At 38.7% G+C, this 21,103-nt stretch overlaps 1 pseudogene; it reads left to right on the top strand.

Annotated features, from left to right (window-relative positions):
- The first annotated feature begins 425 nt into the window (after positions 1-425).
- LOC102910932 (heterogeneous nuclear ribonucleoprotein A1 pseudogene) overlaps positions 426-21,103 on the top strand; it is a 31,233-nt pseudogene continuing 10,555 nt past the window's right edge.

The raw sequence follows: 21,103 nt of genomic DNA, 5'->3' as shown, positions 1-21,103 counted from the left end.
CCTGTATTTGATGCTAGAAGAGCTTCAACTTAAAAGCATTGTTTTTAGGCTACTTTTGTAGACTATTAAAGAACATAAATAGTCATAAATAATTGAGTTTTTTTTTTTAAATTATAATCAGGATAAATAAATACTGATATAATATTACAGGGATATGTTTACTTATTTACTCAGTCCTTTGCATATGTTTTCAGGGTTGAGTTTGAAACAAGTAACTAGAATCAAAGTTTGTCTATTCAGATACATTTGGACAGCCCTCATACTTCAGAGATCTGCAGAATATGGCATTTAAATGTTGATCTAAAAGCTTATTATATCAGACAGGCTTCCAATCCTAGCAGTGACCCAAGGTCTCCAAAGAAGATTACATACAAGGCACCACAACGTCTCTGCCTGGATCATGGCTACACTGACCACAGGGCAAGATGCCCCAATGCCTGGTTTACCCGAGAGCTGCAGAAGGAAGTGGCGCATTTTTGGGAGCTGCTGATGGCTCAGGGACTCTCAGCCTCTGCCCTAAGAGGTCTAAAGGTAAAAGAGAACAGTCCTGGAGATGCTCTGTCAGTGGTATCATCTCCTCCCACCCCAGCTTCACCCTAGTCTCCTCCTCCACACAATGGGGAGCTGGAGCCCTCCTTCTCCCCCAGTGCTAAGCCCCACATTGGGCCTGAGGAGGCCATAGAGAGGCTACAAGAAACGGAAAAAGATTATTGCCAAGATAAATGAGACTTAAAAAAAAAAAAAAAAAGCCTCCTAAGACAAAAGCCCTCAGAATGGAGAGAGAAACATTGCTGGCTAAGATGGGCATGGCTGTCTGAGAGGATGGCACTGTACTGTAAAAGACTCCCTACCTGGCAAATCTAAATGAAGACCCCTTGATATCTGAATGTCTTCCCTACCACATCAAAGATAATGTCACCAGGGTTGGCCAGGTAGATGTAAATATCAAGTTGACTGGACAGTTCATCTGGGAGCAACATTGTCTCTTCCGAAGCATCCCCCAGCCTGATGGAAAAGTGATGGTCACATTAGAGCCTGGTAAAGGAACTGATGGGAAGCTTGTGACAGAACTGCTGGTGCTGAAGTCAGGAAACAGGATCGTAATGGGCCGGATGATGAAAAAAGATTGATACTGTTATGACTGCTGCCTCCAACGCTATGGAGACCTGGGTAGGGATTGGTCCCTGTAATTTATAAGATTGGAAGCTTCTTGGTCTGCACTCAGATATTATCCTTCTCAGATTTCTGATAGTACTGATGGCTAGGCTAGCTCTAACTTTGTCAGCATGGGAGCATCAACCAGATCCTTCTGCAAGGAGATAACTAGCTTGTTAGTTCACTTTTACAACAAAAAACTTCTAAGCTTTGACGATCTCAAAAAAAAAAAATGATTTAAGATAAAATATGTTTCAGATTACTCTCTTGTTCTATGGTTCAGAGCTTAACATTTAGGAGCCCTGATGAGCTGGTAGAGCAATGACTACTTATTGTTCAGTTACAAGCTCAACATTTTAAATTTGTTTTAGATGTCATCTAAATATATGTAAATATAAACCTAAAAATGCTTCTCATGAGGCCAAAAATCTCTGTCCAATTTATACCTGGCTTTCTGGACAGAAGAAAAATGCACAAGCTTTTAACCCAAATCTGTAGTTCTTGTTGGGACTCAAAGGTATGAGTCCACTTCTGCTGTTTTACAGATACCCATTACCTGCTTTGTTTACAATATGGATTTCAGTACAGATTAGTAATACTAACGTATCTAAAACTTTTATGTCATTTTGTAAGTAGGCCTCAAAGGATCAAAAGAGTCATAAAACCTAGACCCACTTCACGGAGGTCGGAAGGACCCCAGATAAGTATTCCTAAAGATAGTATTTTCCTCTCATAGTTTTGGGACTAGTGCTTTTCCCATTACTAAAGATATGGACCTAGGGGTTCCAAATAAGTTCATAAATTTTAACTTCTGTTTCTAGTTTAAATTTGTCTCAACAGATCTCCATTTGGCTGGCAGTCACCTCCAAGCTTCAGTTGCTGACTACATTGCTCCAGACGACTGTGAGCTCCAGACTTGCTAAAAGCTGACGTGGACCAGCCCAGCTAACATGATTCTTCCCTGTCCCTATGGGGTCAGGCAGCTACATGCTTCTGACAAATGCCCCTTGCCCAGTCTTTGACCAGCATTTCAGCTTTCTGCCCCACGCCTGACAACTGCGCCCCAGTGCCAGCTTGAAGCAGTTCCAGAAGAAAACACTTCGTCCATTTTCCCTCTTCAGTAAGGCTGAAATGCTGGGTCAAAAAAGCTCCCTAACATAGAGGCAAGTCTAATAGGGCCCACTGTGATCCTCATTATCTTACTCAGGCCCTATATACTTAACAGACTAGTACAATTTATAAAACAGAGGCTAGGCAGCACATAACTCATGGTACAATGGGGTTATACACAAGTCAGGACCACTGAATACGAGTCATGTGCAAACCCCGAAGTGAGAACATGGAAATCTCTTAAATTAGAGCAAGTTAGGGGCTCATGATTGAGCCCCTCTAGGAACAAAGAAAGGGGGGAAATGTGATACCTCAGTAAAACCCCCCACTCTATCCCCTACAGACAAAGAAAAGCTTAAACCAGGATTCCTAAGTGTAGATAAGAACTTAGACCCCTTTTCCCCAGGTGGCTGTATCTGCTACAGGGACTTTGGAAAAGTCAGGATATTCGACCAAAAGACTAAAAAGGGAGGCAGGTTAAAATAAATTATATGGTCTGTGCCTTTAAGAACTAGCCTCACAAAGAAAGGGGAGGCTCCTTCTCCCCACCTCCCTGCTGTGAGTGAGAGGTTTGGAAGAGCCTCCCTAGAGACTTAGAAAACACCTTACTTTTGCATTCTGTACCTAAAGTATTCAGTGGCAGTTTTGGGGACTGTGATTTAGGCCAGGCCAGTTTCAAGTCCCCAGAAATGATGGCGCCAGCCCCAGGAACAAAAGAACAGAGTCAGGATGTCTGATGGTAACCAATTAACCACGAGATGCCCCTCTCCAGAGATAACAAGACCGGACCCCGGAGAGAAGTTGTAAAACTCCTGACAAGGCAAACAGACAAGCTAAAATAAGATAAAGTCCAGGCCCGGGAAAAACTTGACCAATCAAGGATGGACCCGTACTAACCCCCTCCCCTCTAAGAAATTTTATGGGTTTTGCCTATAAAAACTAACTTCCCCAAGAAAGAGGCACTCCTCCCTGCCTCACTGTATTGGGTGTAGGGATGAGTCCCTGTCTAGACTTGTATCTGCAGAATAAACCTTGCTGTTGCATTCTGGACATCCAAAGGTCTACGGTGGATTCTTTGGGGGGTCACAATCTGGGCATAACATCACTACATCCAGTGTGGGATATCTGAGAGAAAAAAATCTATATACACTAGGCTTTTATGTCTGTTAATTTATTCCTCTAAAACAAAATTCTGTCAATACAGCTACAGCTCCGTCAGGCATTCAGGACAAGAATAAATCTAGATATACCAAGCTCTTTATCTATTTTATTTCTCTGGGATGAAATCCTGTCTCCACAGTTCTGTCCTGATCCCTCTCATAGTCCTGCTAAGGACTAAGCTCTTATGCTTCTCGTCTCATCTTTGTCCTCTGTTTCTTCTCCCTCCATTTCTGCTGGCTCTCTACTCCTGGCTCAAGAGTTCTGCTTTACCATCTACATTACCTCTGTGCTCTTCTCTTCTCCCTGTCTGCTCTACAGAGAATACCTTTTTTTTCCTGGCCATGTGGTTCTCTGGTTCTCTGCCTCCTTAGGAATGTTGCTCTACCTTCCACCTTGATATGTAAAAACCTCTTTTGTTCTCAGTCTGTTGCTCTGGAGACTGCTAGGCTTCAAGGCAGGTAGATGGTCTCAGCTTCATTTGTACAAGAAGCAAAGCTATGTTTCTCCACCAGCTTGTCTTTGCCTGCTTGACCTTTTCCAAGTACTGGCTCCAGCAGGGAAGTTAGTTACCTAGAAGTTCAGCAGGTCTGAGGAGCTGAACTGTTTGCCAACTTGAGAATATTTGGGCATGCGAGAATTTCATAGCAGAAGACAGCTGAAATATTAAGAGCTGGATAACACCAAATATTCATAATAAATGGCTTGCCTTTTGACAGACCCTTGGCAGGCCAAAGTACAACTTTAATACACAGCTGAATCTCTATAATATATTCTTGTGGCCCACCACAAAAAAATGGCCACTAAAACATGGTAATTTGTAGCTTAACTCCTCAAAAACGGCTCTAAACATCTAGACAGATTCTCAATATCATATTGCCACCCATCCCATGCCCTCAACCTTCCTGTCATAGTAGGCAACAGTGATTGATGTGCTTCTGTGCTTCTTGTTTCTCTAAATTTTCCTGCTTGACACTGTATATGTGGAATCATCTGCATCATTTTTCACATATTCAGAGTTTATATACACTGCAGTACATGTTAGCACTTCTGTTTATTTCTTGATAATATTTCATTGGGTAGATATACAGCAATCTATCCACTTGCTACATGATGGACCTATATGCTATTTCTAATTTTTAGCTATTATGGATAATGCTGCTATGATAATTTTTATACAAGTTTGTAATATGTAAATATGCCTTCATTTCCTTTTGAAGTAAAAACTTAGGCATGGAATTGCTGGGTTATATAATAAACCTGTTTCTAACATTTTAAAAAAAATATATTCTTCTTACATACAATACATCCCCACCACAGTTTCCCCTCCCTCTTCCACTCCTAACTCCTGCTTCACCTGGCCTCTTCCCCAGAACCACTCCTCCTTCATTTCCTCTTCAGAAATGAGCAGCCCTCCATGAGACAAAAGCCAAAGAAGACAAAACAAAATCCAATAAGTCAAAGCAAAAGCACTCATACAGAGGCTGGACAAGGTAACATAATAGGAGGAAAAGAGTCCCAAGAGCAGGCAAAAGAGTCAGAGATATACCTGCTCCCACTCTCAGGAGTCCCCCCAAAACACCAAGACAACAGATGTAACATATATACAGAGGACCTGGTGGAGACCCATGAAGGCCCCACACTTACTGCTTCTGTGAGCCTATCTGCCCTGCTTAGTTCATTCAGTGGGCCATATTACTCCTGGTGTTCTCCATCCTCACTGATTCCCACAATCTTTTCTCTCCTTCTTCTGCTGGGTTTCCCATTCTCCTACAATCACTGATTCTTTGTATTGCTCTCTGTGTTCCTATTTTATTGATTTCAGCCCTCAGTTTGATTATTTCTTGCCAGTAATCCTCTTAGATGAGTCACTTATTTTTGTTCTAAAATTTCAGGTGTGCTTTTAAGTTGCTAGTATGAGATTTTTATGTAGGCATTTAGTGCTATAAATTTTTCATTTAGCACAACTTCCACTGTGTCTCATAAGTTTAGGTGTGTTGTATATACAATTTTTTCGTTGGAGTCTAGAAATTATTATTTCTTTGTGTATTTCTGTCTTGACCCATTTTTCATTCAGCAGAGAGTTATTTGGTTTCCATGAGTTTGAAAACTTCTTGTTATTTCTGTTGTTAGTATCCAGCTTTAATCCATGGTTGTCTGATAGGATGCAGGGAGTTATTTCAATTTTCTTTTATGTCCTGAGATTTGCTGTATGTCAAGCTTTTGGCCATTTTGGAGAAAGTTTTTGAGGTGCTGAGAAGGCATATTAATCTGTGTTTGGATGGAATGTTCTGTAAATATCAATTAGGTTCATTTGGTTTACAATGTTATTTTGCTTCTTCATTTCTCTGTATAGTTTTTGTCTGGATGACCTAGTCATTGGTGAGAGTGGAGCACTGAAGTTTCCCACTACCAGTGTGTGACAGTCAATATTTGATTTAAGCTGTAGTAGTGTTTCTTTTAGAAACACATGTGTCCTTGTGTTTGGGGACATAGATGTTAAGAATTGAAATGTCATCTTTGTGGATTTTTTTTCCTTTGATGAGTATGTAGAGTGTCCTTCCCCATCTCTTTGATTAATTTTGAGTTGAAGTTCATTTTGTTAGATATTAAAATGGCCACACCAATTTGCTTCTTCAGTCCATATGCTTGGAATATCTTTTTCCAACCATTTACCCTGCAGTGATATTTAGCCTTGATGTGGATGTGGGTTTCTTAAATGCAGCAGAAAGATGGGATCCTGTTTTTATACCCATTTTGTTAATCTGTGTTTTTTTTTAATTGGGGAATTGAAGCAACTGATAATTAGATATCAATGACAAATATTGTTAATTCTTGTTATTTTGATGTTATTATCGGTCATGGTTGATTGTGTGTGTAAGTGGGGAGTGGGGAGCTTCCCTCCTGTTTGTTTTGTTGGTGTGATGTTATTTATTTGCTCTGTTTTTATTGGTGTAGTTAAACCCCTTGGTTTGGATTTTTCCTTCTAGCACCTTGTGTAGGGCTGGGTTTGTAGATAGATATTGTTTAAATTTGACTTTATCATGTTATATCTTATTTTCTCTATCTATGGTGATTGAAAGTTTTGCTGGGTATAGTAATTGGTGCTGGCATCTGCAGTCTGTTATAATCTAAAGCACACCTCTACAGACCCTTCTGGCTTTTAGAGTCTCCATTGAAAAATTAGGTATTATTCTAATGGGTCTGCCTTTATATGTTACTTAGTCTTTTTTCTTTTCAGCTTTTAATATTTTTTCTTTGTTCTGTATGTTTAGTATTTTGATTACTATGTAGTTAGAGGAATTCTTTTCTGTTCCAATATATTTGGTGTTCTGTAAGCTTGTATGTTTATAGACATCACCTTCTTTAGGTTAGGAGATCTTTCTTCTATAATTTTGTGGAAAATATTTTCTCAGCCTTTGAGCTGGGATTCTTCTCCTTCCTCTATTCCTATTATTCTTAGATTTGATCTTTTTAGACTGTCCCATATTTCCTAGATGTTTTGAGTCAGGAATTTTTTAGATTTAACATTTTCTTTGACTGATGAATCCATTTCCTGTATCATATTTCTAGTCCCTGAGATTTCCTCTTCCATCTCACATATTCTCTTTGTAAAGCTTGCTTCTCTTGTTTCTCTTTGCATTCCTATGTTTTCCAGTTTCAGGATTCACTCAGTTTATGTTTTCGTTATTGCTTCTGTTTCAATTTTAGGTCTTGAATGATTTTATTCATTTCCTTCAGTGCCCCTCCGCCTGCTTTCTCTAAGGGATTTATTCATTTCCTCTGATTGTTGGTTTGAGTTTTCCTGTATTCCTTCAAGGGATTTGTTCATTTTCTATTTAAGGACTCCAAACATCTTCATACAAGTGTTTTAAGATCATTTTCTTGTGTTTCAGCAATGTTGGAATGTTCAAGACCTGCTGTGGTAGGATAGCTGGGCTCTGGTGCATACATACTGCCCTGGCTGTTGTTGACTTTCTTCTTGTACTAGCTTGAAGACCTCTGGGTTTGGGATGATTATAGGTCTAAGTTAAGTGCTGATTTCTGGATTTGGCTTTGTTGGTTATTTGCCTTGTTCCTTGGATTCTGGTTTTCCTCTAGATTTTCTGAAAGTGTGATGGCTGTATGTTGCCTGTTTTACTGGCCTGCTCAGCTAGTGTGTTCATGAGGAATACTTGCTTCAGGAAAGGGAGGCAGGGGATGTAGTCTGTTTCAGCATTAGGGGAGATCCTGATGGTTGGGTCTGGGGGAACAGAGGAATATAGAAGGGCTCTGGGCAGCCTACCTGGTCTTTTGGCAGGCATGTCCTGTGGTTGAGTAGAGGGTGTCTGCACCATTTAGGGAATGGGTAGCAAGGGAAGGCCAGGTTAGGGGGTCCACAGGAGGAGTAGACAGACTGGAAGAAAAGCTACAGCTGGTAATCTGTTGCAGAGTTAGTAGTGACCCTGAGAATTGGGCCTGAGGTAAAAGAGAAAGTCTATCATTTTATTTTTTATTTCATTCTAAAGTTATCTTTTTCTACACATAGTTGACCATCAAAATAAAAACTTCCTCTGGAATAATCATTGTTTGTAGTTTTTCTTCATCAAAACCACTTGTGACGTTCAAATTTTTATAGTTGGTTGCCCACCAAGCAGCCACAACTAACCACCTATTTGGGGCTACTTAAAATGCATTTATAGTTAAGAAATTCTCAACACCTTAGCTCACAGAACTCAGCTGACATAGATGACAGAGAGAGTAAGTGAGAACTCACTGAATGGAAGACTATATCTGACATGAAGTTCTAGGTAGTCTGCCTTGAACCAAAGAGATCTAAGCTTATCGAGACCACGGAACCATTAAAAAAACAATTTGAGCACAGGTTTTCTCCATCACAAGTGTGTAAGAGAGCATAGTTCTGGAGTGTACTTAGAATATGGCACCTGGCTTAAAGACAAAAGGTTGGATGTAAAGATTGAGAGCCTATGAAGAAATTCTTTCTGGTGCATTAATATAACATAGTCCACATATATAAAATGATCACTTTAACTTTGTCAACATTGAAATATGAAATTGTCATCCTACATTTTGAAACAGCTATCAAATTATGAATTGGAATTCATGGTATTATGAGCAGTAGTCACATGGCCCTTGCAAAGTAACAATATATTTATATAGCAATAGCAATGGGCTGCCTTTGAATTGTCTAGACCACCAAATTCATCCAGTTCAGAAAATCATACTAAAGTTAGTCAGGATTCCAAATGAAAAATAAAAATGGGATGTTCTTTCCTTGAGCAAATAATATTACCTGAAATAATATTTCCTATGGATCCAAAACTTTTTACTGAATGGTTTATGTTTCTAAAGTTGATAAAAATGCTGGTTCTTCATTTCACCATTAGGATTAAGCACACACAGACACATACACATACAGACACACACACACACATGCACATACAGACACACACACACATGCATATACACAAATCAAAAGATTACTACTGTGCAGTGGCACACTCCCACAATCTTAGACCCTTAGCTGTTGGTCAAATGAGAGAGGAGGATTGAAAGTTTGAGGTCAGCATGGACTATGTAGTCAATTATAAACCAGTCTGGGCTATGCTATGGGACCTGGTTTCTAAAATAAATTAATAAATAAAATAGCAATAATAATAAAACATGATAAAAATGAATACTGTTTAATGAGCAGAAGTAGAGTATCGATTGTTCCAGTGTTTGCAGTGCTACATAAGAACTTAGTGATAAATCTTAGTAATACGAAATGCTGCCATGGATAAAATGAAAAACAGCACTATTGAAGTCAGAAGCAAACACTGTCAACAGCCCAATACAGCAATAATTTTCCCATAATCTTAGACTACTTAGTTCAGTTAAACTCCTAAACCATAAAACACAACAAAGAAACCCATTTCATGTGCCTGTACTGATTTAAAGGATAAACTATCATGCTTCAAAGCCATTGCTTTTATAGGCAAAAAGTCAATTTTACTATAGAACCAAAGCTAAGTAACAACAGATCTTTTGTCTTCCATTTTAAAAAAAGTAGATGATTTGCAATAATTTTAACTTTCTTAAAGATTCTTCAAATTAAAAAAAAATACCTTGAATTATCCATGCGGCTACTGTTATGTTAAATGAAAATGCTCATATATTTATCTGAGCTGGATGTGATGGCACATGCCTTTAATCTCCCACTCAGGAGGCAGAGACAGGTAGTTTCAGCCAAGCTTGAGCTATGTAATACGACTTTGTCCCAAAATTACATATACAAATAAATAAAATAAACAAGTTGGAATGAGGCTATGCTGTGGCACAGTTATGAAGTATGCCTACCTCACCTGAGGTCCTAAATTTGATCTCCAGCACACACAAAAGTTAACTCATTTATATAATACCCTTTTGTCATTTTATTTTCTTAAGATGTGATGATCCATAGGCAGAAATAGGGAAAGTCTATTTTATATCATGATTAGTATGCTAATCTATTTCTTGCCAACTTTCCAAGAAAGCAACTGACCTTTATAGAAGCCATTAATATTACTATAGCCTGTACAGTATTTCAAAACATTATATTTGGTTATTGTAGAATGCTTTTTTTCAAATTAATCTTTCATGAATATCTCTATACCTGTGTGAATGATGTGAATAAATTAGTAAGAAGTTACCTAGTCATTTGATGATGAATGCTAGGAATTCCCTAGCAAGGACTCCTAGTAATTCAGGATACAGAGCCTGAACCAGCCATCTTCTGTAACCATGCAAGGCTTCTAGGAGCAGGTCCAGGATACCAATCCAGCCCCAAAAACTTCAACCTACAATTTGTCCTACCTATAAGATGTGCTGAGATAATGGTGGCACAAAACTTGGGAGAGCAGCCAACCAATGATTAACTTATTCCAACTATAAGAAGGATTCCCATGCTTAATACTGTATGGATGGTCAGAAACCAGAGGGTGGATAGCACAGAGACCTAGGATAGAACCAAACATGACTGGGGAGAAAAAGTTAATGAAATGATTACAAATGATTCTGCTATACTCGTAGACAAGTGCCTAGTGTAATCATCATCAGAGCGGCTTCATCCAGTAACTGATAAGAACAGATACAGAGAACCACAGCCAAACATCAGGCAGAGCTTGGGAAACCCAGGAGAAGAGGCAGCTTGGTAGGGACTGTAGGAGCCAGAAGGGCTGAGGATCTCAGGAAGAGAGCCCATAGATCAACTAAGCAGGGCTCACCATGGTTCACAGAGACTAAAGTAGCAATTTACGGAGCCTGCGTGAGTCTGCACTTGGTCCTCTGCATATATGTCATAGTTGTATAGCTTGGTGTTCTTGTCACACTACTAACAATGGGAGTGTGTGTGTGGGGGGGGCTGTCTCTGATGCTTTTACCTGCTCTTGGGACCCTTTTCTACCTACTGGGTTGCCTCATCCAGCATAGATATGAGGGTCTGTGCCTAGTCTTATTGTAACTTGTTATGCCATATTCAGTTAATATCCCTGGGAGGCTTGCTCTTTTCTGAAGGGAAATGGAGGAGGAGTGGGTCTAGGGGAGAGGGGAGGTGTAGGGTGGAAATCAGAGGAGTGGACAGAAAGAAAATTGCAGTTAGAATGTATTATGTGAGAGAAAAATTCATTTAATAAATAAATAAGTAGATAAATAATCTTTCACAGATAGCTACAGGTGATTTTAATTAAACTATTGCTGGAGTGCTATTGATTACTGTAAATTTAGTCAAATGATGGTATTTGGTTCTTTGTTTCACAAGGTTCTCAGCAGCTTGTCTAAATATCCACATGTGGAACTGCCCAGTGCATGTCACAGGCCAGGTGTTCAGCAAGTGCCAAGTTGTGAAGAGGCTTTCTTTCTCCCTTTGAAAATAGGTATGATGCTGTCTTATTTCCTTGATTCTCTTCACCACATTTTACAGAGACACCAATGCTTTTGAAGAATTCATAAACATGAGAAAAATGCCTCTCATGATTTTTGTAGCTCCCCAAAGTTGTGTTAAAATATTCTCATGTCTTCATACCTCAAGGAGTAAAGGGTAGGTTTGGGAAACGATGGAGCGGTTTCACAGAAGGGCCTCCAACCTTTGATTAGTTTGTTCTTATCACTTCAGTCTTACTCTGGTTTGAGGCATTGGTTTGGATCCTCCATTCCTCGTCTTATTCTTCAGCCTCAGTGTCCAGGGTAGGAATTAAAGCCAGTCTGACAAGAAAGCATTTCTCTGAGTGATTATTCTACAGGCAAGAATTCCAGAGTCTGCCTAATCAGTTCCCCAGGATCTAATTAGAATGACAAGACTCTTGAAGAGTGCACTTCCTGTTCAGCTGGTCACTGATTTGCAAGCTCTCCAGACCTGTACCTTCGGCTGTAGCTATGGCTTTAATCTCTGTTTTCTTTATTAATCTGCTAAAGAGACTGTGAAGGAGCAGGCTGCAAGGGCCTGGAATTCTAGGTCTTTCAATGGAGGGATGAAGCTACCAGCTATGCCGAGCACATTTTCTGAGGAGGCCAGAAAGAAGAAAAGCTAATGAAGTGAAAAAACGTTCCCCTGATTCCATAGTCACCCAGCATATCCTCTTTTATATTAAGGTCAGTGATAGCGGCTTTTATGGAGTTCTTTTTGTTTCAGCTGAGAAAGTAACACAGCCACAATTTTCTACTTAATTTTCTATGAGGACTCAAGACATGCATGAATGTGATTTTTAATAGAAGTAAGTTTTCAACATCAATGAATCACTAGTAAAATAAAGGTATATGTGTTTTCTCACTGAGCCAAGAATTTAAGAAAGGATTATTTCATGTCTTAAATCAGTGATTCTCAACATGTGGGTCATGACCTCTTTAGGGGTCCAATGACCCTTTCACAGGGGTCAAATAAGACCAACTGAAACACATATATTTACATCATGATTCATAACTGTAGCAGAATTACAGTTATGGAATATGAACAAAAATAATTTTATGAAGTGGTGTCACCACAACATGAAGAGCTGTATGAAAAGGGTGGCAGCATTAGAAAGGTTGAGAATCACTGTCTTTAATTGATCTGCCATTAATACAAAGAATCCTGTAGCAGACCCCATGATGTCCCAGGCAGAAATCCTCAGTGGAATGGAAGTGAAAGGCAGCTACTTATCCATGAGAAAGAGATAAAAAAAAAAAAAAAAAAGTTGGTCAACTGCACAGAAGAGAAGAGGGGTGGGTCAGCAGGCCAGGTTATGCTAACAAGTGGTTTTCAATTACAAAGCCTGAAGAAATAGGTTTCCTTTTTATTCTTATTTATTTATTTATTTATTTATTTATTTATTTAGTTAGTTAGTTAGTTAGTTATTTAGTTAGTTAGTTAGTTAGTTAGTTATTCTTCTCTCATAGATTACACCCTGATGCAGTCCCCATCCCTGCCCTCTACTTCCAGTCTCTCCCCCACCACCTCCCTTCTCCCACAGATCTACTCCCCCAGGGATATCCACCTAACATGGCATAGCAAGTCATAATAAGACTAGGCACAGACCTCATACCAAGGCTGGACACAGAAATCCTATAGTAGGAAAAGGGTCCCAAGAACAGGCAAAAGAATCAGAGACAGTCCCTGCTCCCACTGTTAGGAGCCCCACAAGAACACCTTGTGGATGTAAGTCTGAACTGTTTTATTAAATAAGAAACAGAGAGTCAAATGCAGAGTTAAAAGCCCCAGAGGTCAGAGAACAATAGCCAAGAGCTGAGACCAAGACCACCTTCTTACCACCTGCTGCCACTGCCGTCCTTCCCTTAAGAAAGAGACCTAATTTCTGTGCTGTGTGTCTATCTTTTTATTGACTTTCTGTTCTGCCTTCTCATTGGTTGTAAAACCAACCACATGACCTCCTCATCACTGCCTGTCTATATAGACCTCTAGGTCATCTATGGTTGGTATTGAGATTAAAGGCGTGTATCTCCATGCTGGTGGTGTCCTTGAACATACAGAGATCTGCCTATCATGTGATCGAGATTAAGGGCGTGTGCTACCATTACTAGACTTCTGCTAAATAGCTTGCTATTAGCTCTGACCCCCAGGCACTTTTATTTTTTAACATACAAATAAAATCACATTTCAGCATAAATAAAATATCACCATAACACCTAGCTGCACAACCATAATATATCTGCAGAGGACCTACGTCACACCCATACACACTCTCTTCAGTCTCTGAGTCTTGGTTAGTTGATACTGTGGCCCATGTTCTTGTGGTGTCCTTGACCCATCTGGCTCCTATAATCCTTCCTTTCCCTCTTTGGCAGATTTCTCCAAGCTCCGTCTAATGTTTGGCTGTGAGTTTCTGTATCTGCTCCCATCAGTTGCTGGATAAAGCCTCTCTGATGATGATTATGCTAGGTGCTTGTCTACAAGTATAGCAGGATATCATTTACAATCATTTCATTTGACTTGACTTCGTCCAGTCATGTTTGGTTCTATCCTAGGTCTCTGGGATATCCAGCCTCTGGTTCCTGGCCATTCAGACTCCCTCTGGTGGTGTGAGTCTCAAGTTGTACCAGTCATTGGGTGGCCACTCCCACAGGTTCTGTGCCACCTTCACTCCAGCACATCTGTGCCACCTTTACCCCAGGCAGGACAAATTATAGATCAAAGATTTGTGGCTGAGTTGATGTCCCAGTCCCTCCACTGGAAACCTTGTTGGGTTACAGAAGATGACCGATTCTTTAGTATTATTTACCATTTCATGATTCAAAGTTTTATTCTCTCAGTTTTTATCACCAGCAAACTATAAGTCACAAGTAATTTGATAGAAAACATGGTCCAGATTCCATAAAGCATTGGAAGCAAGCTTCCCCTAGCCCGATCCTCCCTACTATCTCTCTGGGTCTTGGATCCTTTGTCTTGACAGCACTGAGGAATTGCCATTCTCTTTCTGAAGTGCGCTTGCTCTGCTGCTCACTGCTGGAGTTGCTTCTTCTCTCTGTGCTTTTTAGAGAGCTTGCAGTCTTTCCATCCTGAGATCTTACTGTTAAAGCTGTTGGCAAACAAAGCCTCTTCCTTCAGAGCTGTTTCCTAGCAGTATTAACTCATGTACTTCATAAATTTACACAAATGGTTGCAAAGAAAAATGTTTCTTTATTTCTTCTGTAAAAGCAAAGCTTCTCTTACTTCATTAACATCGAGGTGCATTTCATTCTGCTTTATTCTTTTTCTAATTGTTCCAGCAAGCTCTTCTTTTTAATCATCAAACTTTGATACCTTGAGGTACTTTTGACCCTGGAGACATTGCTTCTCCCAAGGCGAGTAATCCCCACATATGGGAACCAAATGTGAGAATGATTTATATGCAAACTGAGCAACCTGTGTCTGTACAGTCAACTACCCTTTTATACCCCAGGCTACTATCGACCTGTCTATTCATCCCACACCATCTAAAGCCTGAGGCCCCTCCAAAATTATTATTTCTGCCTGAGAAACCAACAGTAAAGGCTTTTCCAGACTTTCTCTTGTTCCTTCCTCCTCCTGGTTGAACCCAGTGTTTCACTGTGTGGACCTTGATTAGAGAGTGCTATTCCTGCTTCTACAGAAATGTAACTATAAAATATGTCTTCCTTAATAGCAGGCATTTCCTTGCCTGTGCATGTTACTATTGCTGATTGGAAAGAAAAAAAAAACTGTTTCCTAATCTAAGCTGGATGCTTCCTTTTATATTTTTCTTATTATTAGCCAAAGACAATTATCAACACAAACTGATTTTTTTCTAAGTTTAATCATCATGAGTTTATGCATTCTGATGTCTACAACTTCACATTTGTTTTGAATGATTTCTTGATCTGTGAACTTATTATTTTACCACTGATGCTTCCTTTTAAAATCTGTGAAATGCAATTATCAATTCTATCACTCAGCACATGTGGATTGAAATGTATACTATATAGCAGAGAATACATCAAAAGTTCATAGGATAATTATGATCTATCTATGCCCTGCATAGAATAAGGGAGAGATGAGAAGAGAGGAACTCACTGAGTAATCAATGAATATGTACAGATAAAAGAATTTAAGCAACTCCACATCTAGGAAGAAGAGCAAGAATTAAGACAGAAAGGCATCAACCACAAAGAAAATAAGGTGGGGGAAAAATAGAACTTCACTCCTGTGAGAGTGAAGATTACAGAATCTTGAAGATAAATGCTACAATGGATGGCTATGAAACAACATGGATTCTAGAATTAAATGTGTGAGCCAATGAGCTAGCTCAGTGGGTGAAGATGCATGCTACCAAGGCTGAAAACCTGAGTTTGATCCAAGGGACGTAAATGATGGATGGTGAGAACAGAACCTGCATGTTGAACTCTAACCTCCATGTGATTTCAGTGGTGTGTGTAATTCTCCCCCAACAAATCACCACTACAAAATAAAGAGAATTTAAAACTGAGGAGTTTCCACTTTATTCTGCAGAAAGAAAAGGTCAAAGCAGCAGTACTATAATTAGTTTTCTATTTCAGAATGATAATGCTATTAGCAACTAAGATCAGTTGGAAGAGGACAGAACCAAATGTTGTGATGCTGACTGGTACACTAGCATTGTTATAGAAAATGGATATTGAGCTCATACAAGAACAGGGAGAGAAACAATTTTTACAAATGGTAATTCCAAGTTGGAAATTAATGCTAAAGATCAGAATGGTTAATTATAGGAAGAAGAGGGGAATCTAAGGTCCCAACACTCTTGCATGAATATATAACCTGTGATGTAATTAACGAATAGAATAAAGTAAATTCTGTAATTTTCAGAAAGAACATATGACCCATAAGATGAAATGACATTCTAAATAAGTTCAAGTCTGTAATGAAGGCCAAAGTGTTGATGCCAAAAATAATATAAAAACAAGCAATTTTAGGGAAGCAGTGATATTAGGGAGAAGGACCAGGGTCAATCAAAACTCTCAATGTGTAAAATATATTTAATAGGCCATTCAAAAAATAAAACAGTAAATAATTTGAACAGACCACTAAGAGTAGATAAAAGTATCCCCAGAAGCCATATGTTATTAGATGAAAATCCCATCCCTGGGCTGTGCTGCTTCTCCATCAACTGTTGGGCAGGGCAGCCTGTGATGCCACCAAACAATACAGCTATTAGCCACTTCCTTTTGGTTGCTTTCTATTGCTGAAGACTTGATGATATCACACATGTTGGTTCCAAGACATATAGAACCAAGCTGGAGCAGGGCTGAAAGATTTCCCCCCTCAAAGTAGTAAAAGGTACTATGAAAGCTACTGGAAGATCAGTGCCTTCAACATCTTCCTCAGCTGTTGACAGGGTGTGTCACACTATTGATCAGCCAGGTAGCATTTGCCCACTAGCATAATAATGGCAAATCTGTTATGGCGGAAACCAAATGACTCCTAATTGAATTTGATACCCATTCCAAAAGAAGAATTCACACCTCGATTATAAGCCTGGACCCAAAGGTTTTGCAAGGAAACTACTGCTATTATTTTGCTAAATAGACATGATATGCCTGTCAAATTGGCTTCTAGATAAATGCTAATGGTACAGGTTAGTTAGTTCTGCTGTCAGTTTGGGTGAAATCATTTTCTTTTTGCAGTGCTCAGTGGCAACTATAGAGACTCATTACTGGTCAAAGTATGGGGAATAACTGGTTTTGAGACAAAAATGAGACATCTATAATACTCTTTACAAGGATCAGGGAACAGTATGCAAGCAGGTGTAAAAGGAATATGAACTGGGAAGAAGAGAAGAAAGAGACCAGTGTAGAATGCTGACCTCCAAGTCTCATGGGCAACCTGTCCTTTGCTGAGGAACAGAGAACAATGATGGGGAATGAGAGAAGCATTTTCTTCAGAATTTTATCCTCTGGTGAGATACCCATGCTCCTGTAAACAAATTCTCACTCATACTAGAGTAAATATCCCTGATCAAATTCATTGGGTAACACACATACAGGGAGAAAGAGAGAAAGAGAAACCAGACAGACAGACAGACAGAAGAGAAACAGAAAGACATAAAAGTAGAAGAATATTTTCTACTCTTGGGAATAGAAAATACAGTAACAGAAATAGGAGGGGAGAAGAAAGAGTAAGAGGGAAGGAATATGAAAAATACATTATGGACATACACAAAAGTCATAAACCCTTTATTATATAGTATATATAAGTATATGCTAATAAAACATTAAAGAATAATTTCAGAAAATATAGGATATAGGTATTTTCAATCTTTCAAGAAAATTGTGATTATTCTTCAAAATATTTTGTAGCAAAAGATGAAGGCTATCATCAGTAATCATTTTTAGTTATGTTTAGATTGGATCCCATTTCTAAACACAAACTTTTAAATTACTCTGATTTACATTTTTACCTACTCAAGTTCCAATAATAAAAGTCATTGTCACAGACAGTATTACTTCACTAACACCTCCCACTCCTCCTCAACTACACTTTCAGAAAACAGAATTTAAAGGCAGTTTGAATCTCTCACATAAGTGATGAAAATAGTTTGAGTCTCTAACTGGTAGTTTCATTAAATTCTAACCTGCTGTTTTTTATTATACCTAATAACTAGTTTACACAAAACTTAGAGCAAACTGACAATTTATATGAATAGATGTCATATACCATATTTCAATGATAAAATGGGCAAAGTGCCTTGCTTACAATTATGCTTTGCCCCCAAAACATCTGAGAAACTCTACATGATAAACAGATGACAGCATAACTATTTTAGTACATCACAAATACTGGAATAAAACAATTTGTTTTAATTCCATGAGGTAGCATTATAGATAGCTCTCATTAATTGCTTAGTCTATGGGTACAACATATTTTAACAGGAAATGATTTTAGGAAAAGAAATAATTACTTATGAAACAAAATCATTGAGAGAAAATGACCTGTAATGTTCAAACTATCACCTGCTTAGCAGATTTCACTGGATGGATGGTAAAGAAAAATTATAGCACATAGCAGAGCTATGAAGGCCTGAAACAATGAGAAATGTATGTCAGCAATAAAATAATATCAAAAATGTATATCTCTATAAATAATTATGTTGAAACTATGGATGTAGATTTAATAATCTGTGTCACTCTAAATATGATATCAAGAAAAATATACAACATTGAATGAAAAATTTAAAATTTGAAACTGAAGTGAACTAATTACATCTTCACAATGAAAAATGGACACAGTTTAATGTTTGCCATTTGGTAGTATCAATGTTATTGTCTGTTTCTTTTTAGATTTTGGTAGTGGATATTGAATCTACAGCCTTGCTGGGGTTGAGCAAGCACTTTGCTATTTTTATTTATAAATTTTGTTATTGTTTTTAAGCTATCAAGTTCAATTTTTGCTGCCCACATACACTTTTTTAAATTTATATTTTTAGGTATTTCGTTTATTATTTGAGACTTCAATATAATTGCATCATTATTCCCTTTTCTTTCTTCCCTCCAAACTTTCTTATATACTGCTCCTTGTTCTCTTTAAAACTCATGGACTCTTTTTCAATAATTTTATGACATATAATAAATTATATGATATGATATGTTATATATTAAATCTCTTCAGTCTATATAATGTACTTATATGAATGTTTTCGTGGATGACCATTTAGTATGAGATAACTAATTGGTGTTTTCTTTTCTGGAAAAGATTATTTCTCCAACTCTCTGTGTTTCTTATTTGCCTGTCCTGTATATAGGGTGAGTCCTCACACTCTTTCCACTGCCCACTTTAGCATGTCTATTGCTGTTGTCCTTGCTCGGCTGATGTTTATGCAATCATTTTGGGGAGAATTCATGGGTACAACTTCTAATATTCTTAAGAGATAAAATTTTACAGCTCTCTGTTCCTCTGGATCTTTCTGCCTCCTCTTCTACAGTATTCCCTGAGCCTTAGATATAGATGCTGTGTTATAGAGAGATCCATTGGGACTGGGCTACACAGCTGGGCATTAGGATTGGTTGAGGGTTTCTCTATGGTCTCTGTCTGTTACAAAGAGAAGTTTCCTTGATGAGAGATAAGGACTATACTTATCAGGCTAGATCCAGGAGAGGATTGTTTCCATAAACTTTTGAACCTGTAGCCATTCACTGAACTATAGTTTTGCCAGGGGCAAAAGTCTTAAAGAAAACTGATTCAATTGTTGTTAGTTTTTTAGTTAATAGTGGAATTCTTGCCTACCTCCTTCATCCATGCTGAGATTTTTTTTTCTGGCTTGGGCTGTGCAAGTTTGGTGCATGATGTTACAACTCCTGCTGCATTGCTGTGTCCAGAGAAATTGCTCCCTTGTGGTCATCCACCACCTTTGACTCTTGTGATCTTTAGGTCACTTCTGTGATGCTCTCTGAGCCTTGGGAGGAGGGGATGTGATAAGGATGTCCTATCTAAGTATGCTCTTTACTCCTCAATATCTCCACTTGTTGACTAATTGTTGGTCTCTGTGTAGATTTTTTTAATTAAGAAAAAATTTTATTCATTTTACATACCAATCAAAGATCCCACTCCTTCCTCTTCCCACACCTCCAGCCTCCCCCCTTCCAACCCCCCATTCCCTTCTACAAGAAAGTTAGGCCTCCCATGGGTAGGTACATTTAGTAGAGGCTAGTCCAAACCCCTCTCCCTGCCTCAAGGCTGTGTGAAGTGTCCCAGCATAGGTAGAGGGCTCCAAAAAGCCTGCTCATGCACCCGAGATGGATTCTGATCCTACTGCCAGGGGGCCCTTTAAGCAGATCAAGCTGGTCTCTGTGTAGATTGTTATATGCTGAAGGAAGAAACTTCTCTGATGAAAAATGAGAAACACACTAATCTATAGAAATAATGATAAACCATTAGGAGTCATTTGAATAATATGTCTATTTAGCAGAATAATAGTAGAAGGTTCTTCCCTGGAGCCTATTTTCTGTCTAGCCACAAGTTTTGGGCCCTGTTGGTTGTCAGGTGTAAGTTTTGTCTTATAACATGGACTTTTAAATCCAATTAAAAAGTGGTTTGCCACCGGGCGTTGGTGGCGCACGCCTTTAATCCCAGCACTCGGGAGGCAGAGCCAGGCGGATCTCTGTGAGTTCGAGGCCAGCCTGGGCTACCAAGTGAGCTCCAGGAAAGGCGCAAAGCTACACAGACTACACAGAGAAACCCTGTCTCGAAAAACCAAAAAAAAAAAAAAAGTGGTTTGTGACATTTGTGCTCCTATTGGACCAGTAGGCATATCTTGCCAAACAAGTCATTATTGTAGCTTACCGGCATTTACAGGTGGGTAAGACTGATGATGACTTTTTTACCTCTAGAATCCCAACCTATTTTTTTCATTTTGAGACAGTGGCCCTGGCTAGCTTTAAACTCACCAAGCAGCACAGGAAGCTTTCACTCTTGTGACTTTTTTATCTCCAGTATTCTAAGTACCTGGAATAATAGACATGTTCTATTACAAGTGTCCTTTTATTTGGCTAGTTCTATTTTTGTTCATTTTTTGTCTTGCCTTGTAATTTTTTATGGTGCTTGGCTCAAATCAATAATCCTCTTGACTCAACTTCTTAAATTCTTGGATTATAGAACTATAACATCAAATATATAATAAAATTCTTGCTGTTTTTGGTTGGATTTTGTGATGCTAGAGGCTTAACACAAAACTTCATGTTACTCAATTGTGTGTGGGGGGGG

The sequence above is a fragment of the Peromyscus maniculatus genome, chromosome 6, assembly GCF_049852395.1.
Source record: "Peromyscus maniculatus bairdii isolate BWxNUB_F1_BW_parent chromosome 6, HU_Pman_BW_mat_3.1, whole genome shotgun sequence".
Taxonomy (NCBI): domain Eukaryota; kingdom Metazoa; phylum Chordata; class Mammalia; order Rodentia; family Cricetidae; genus Peromyscus; species Peromyscus maniculatus.
This window is presented reverse-complemented; position numbering and strand designations above follow the sequence as displayed.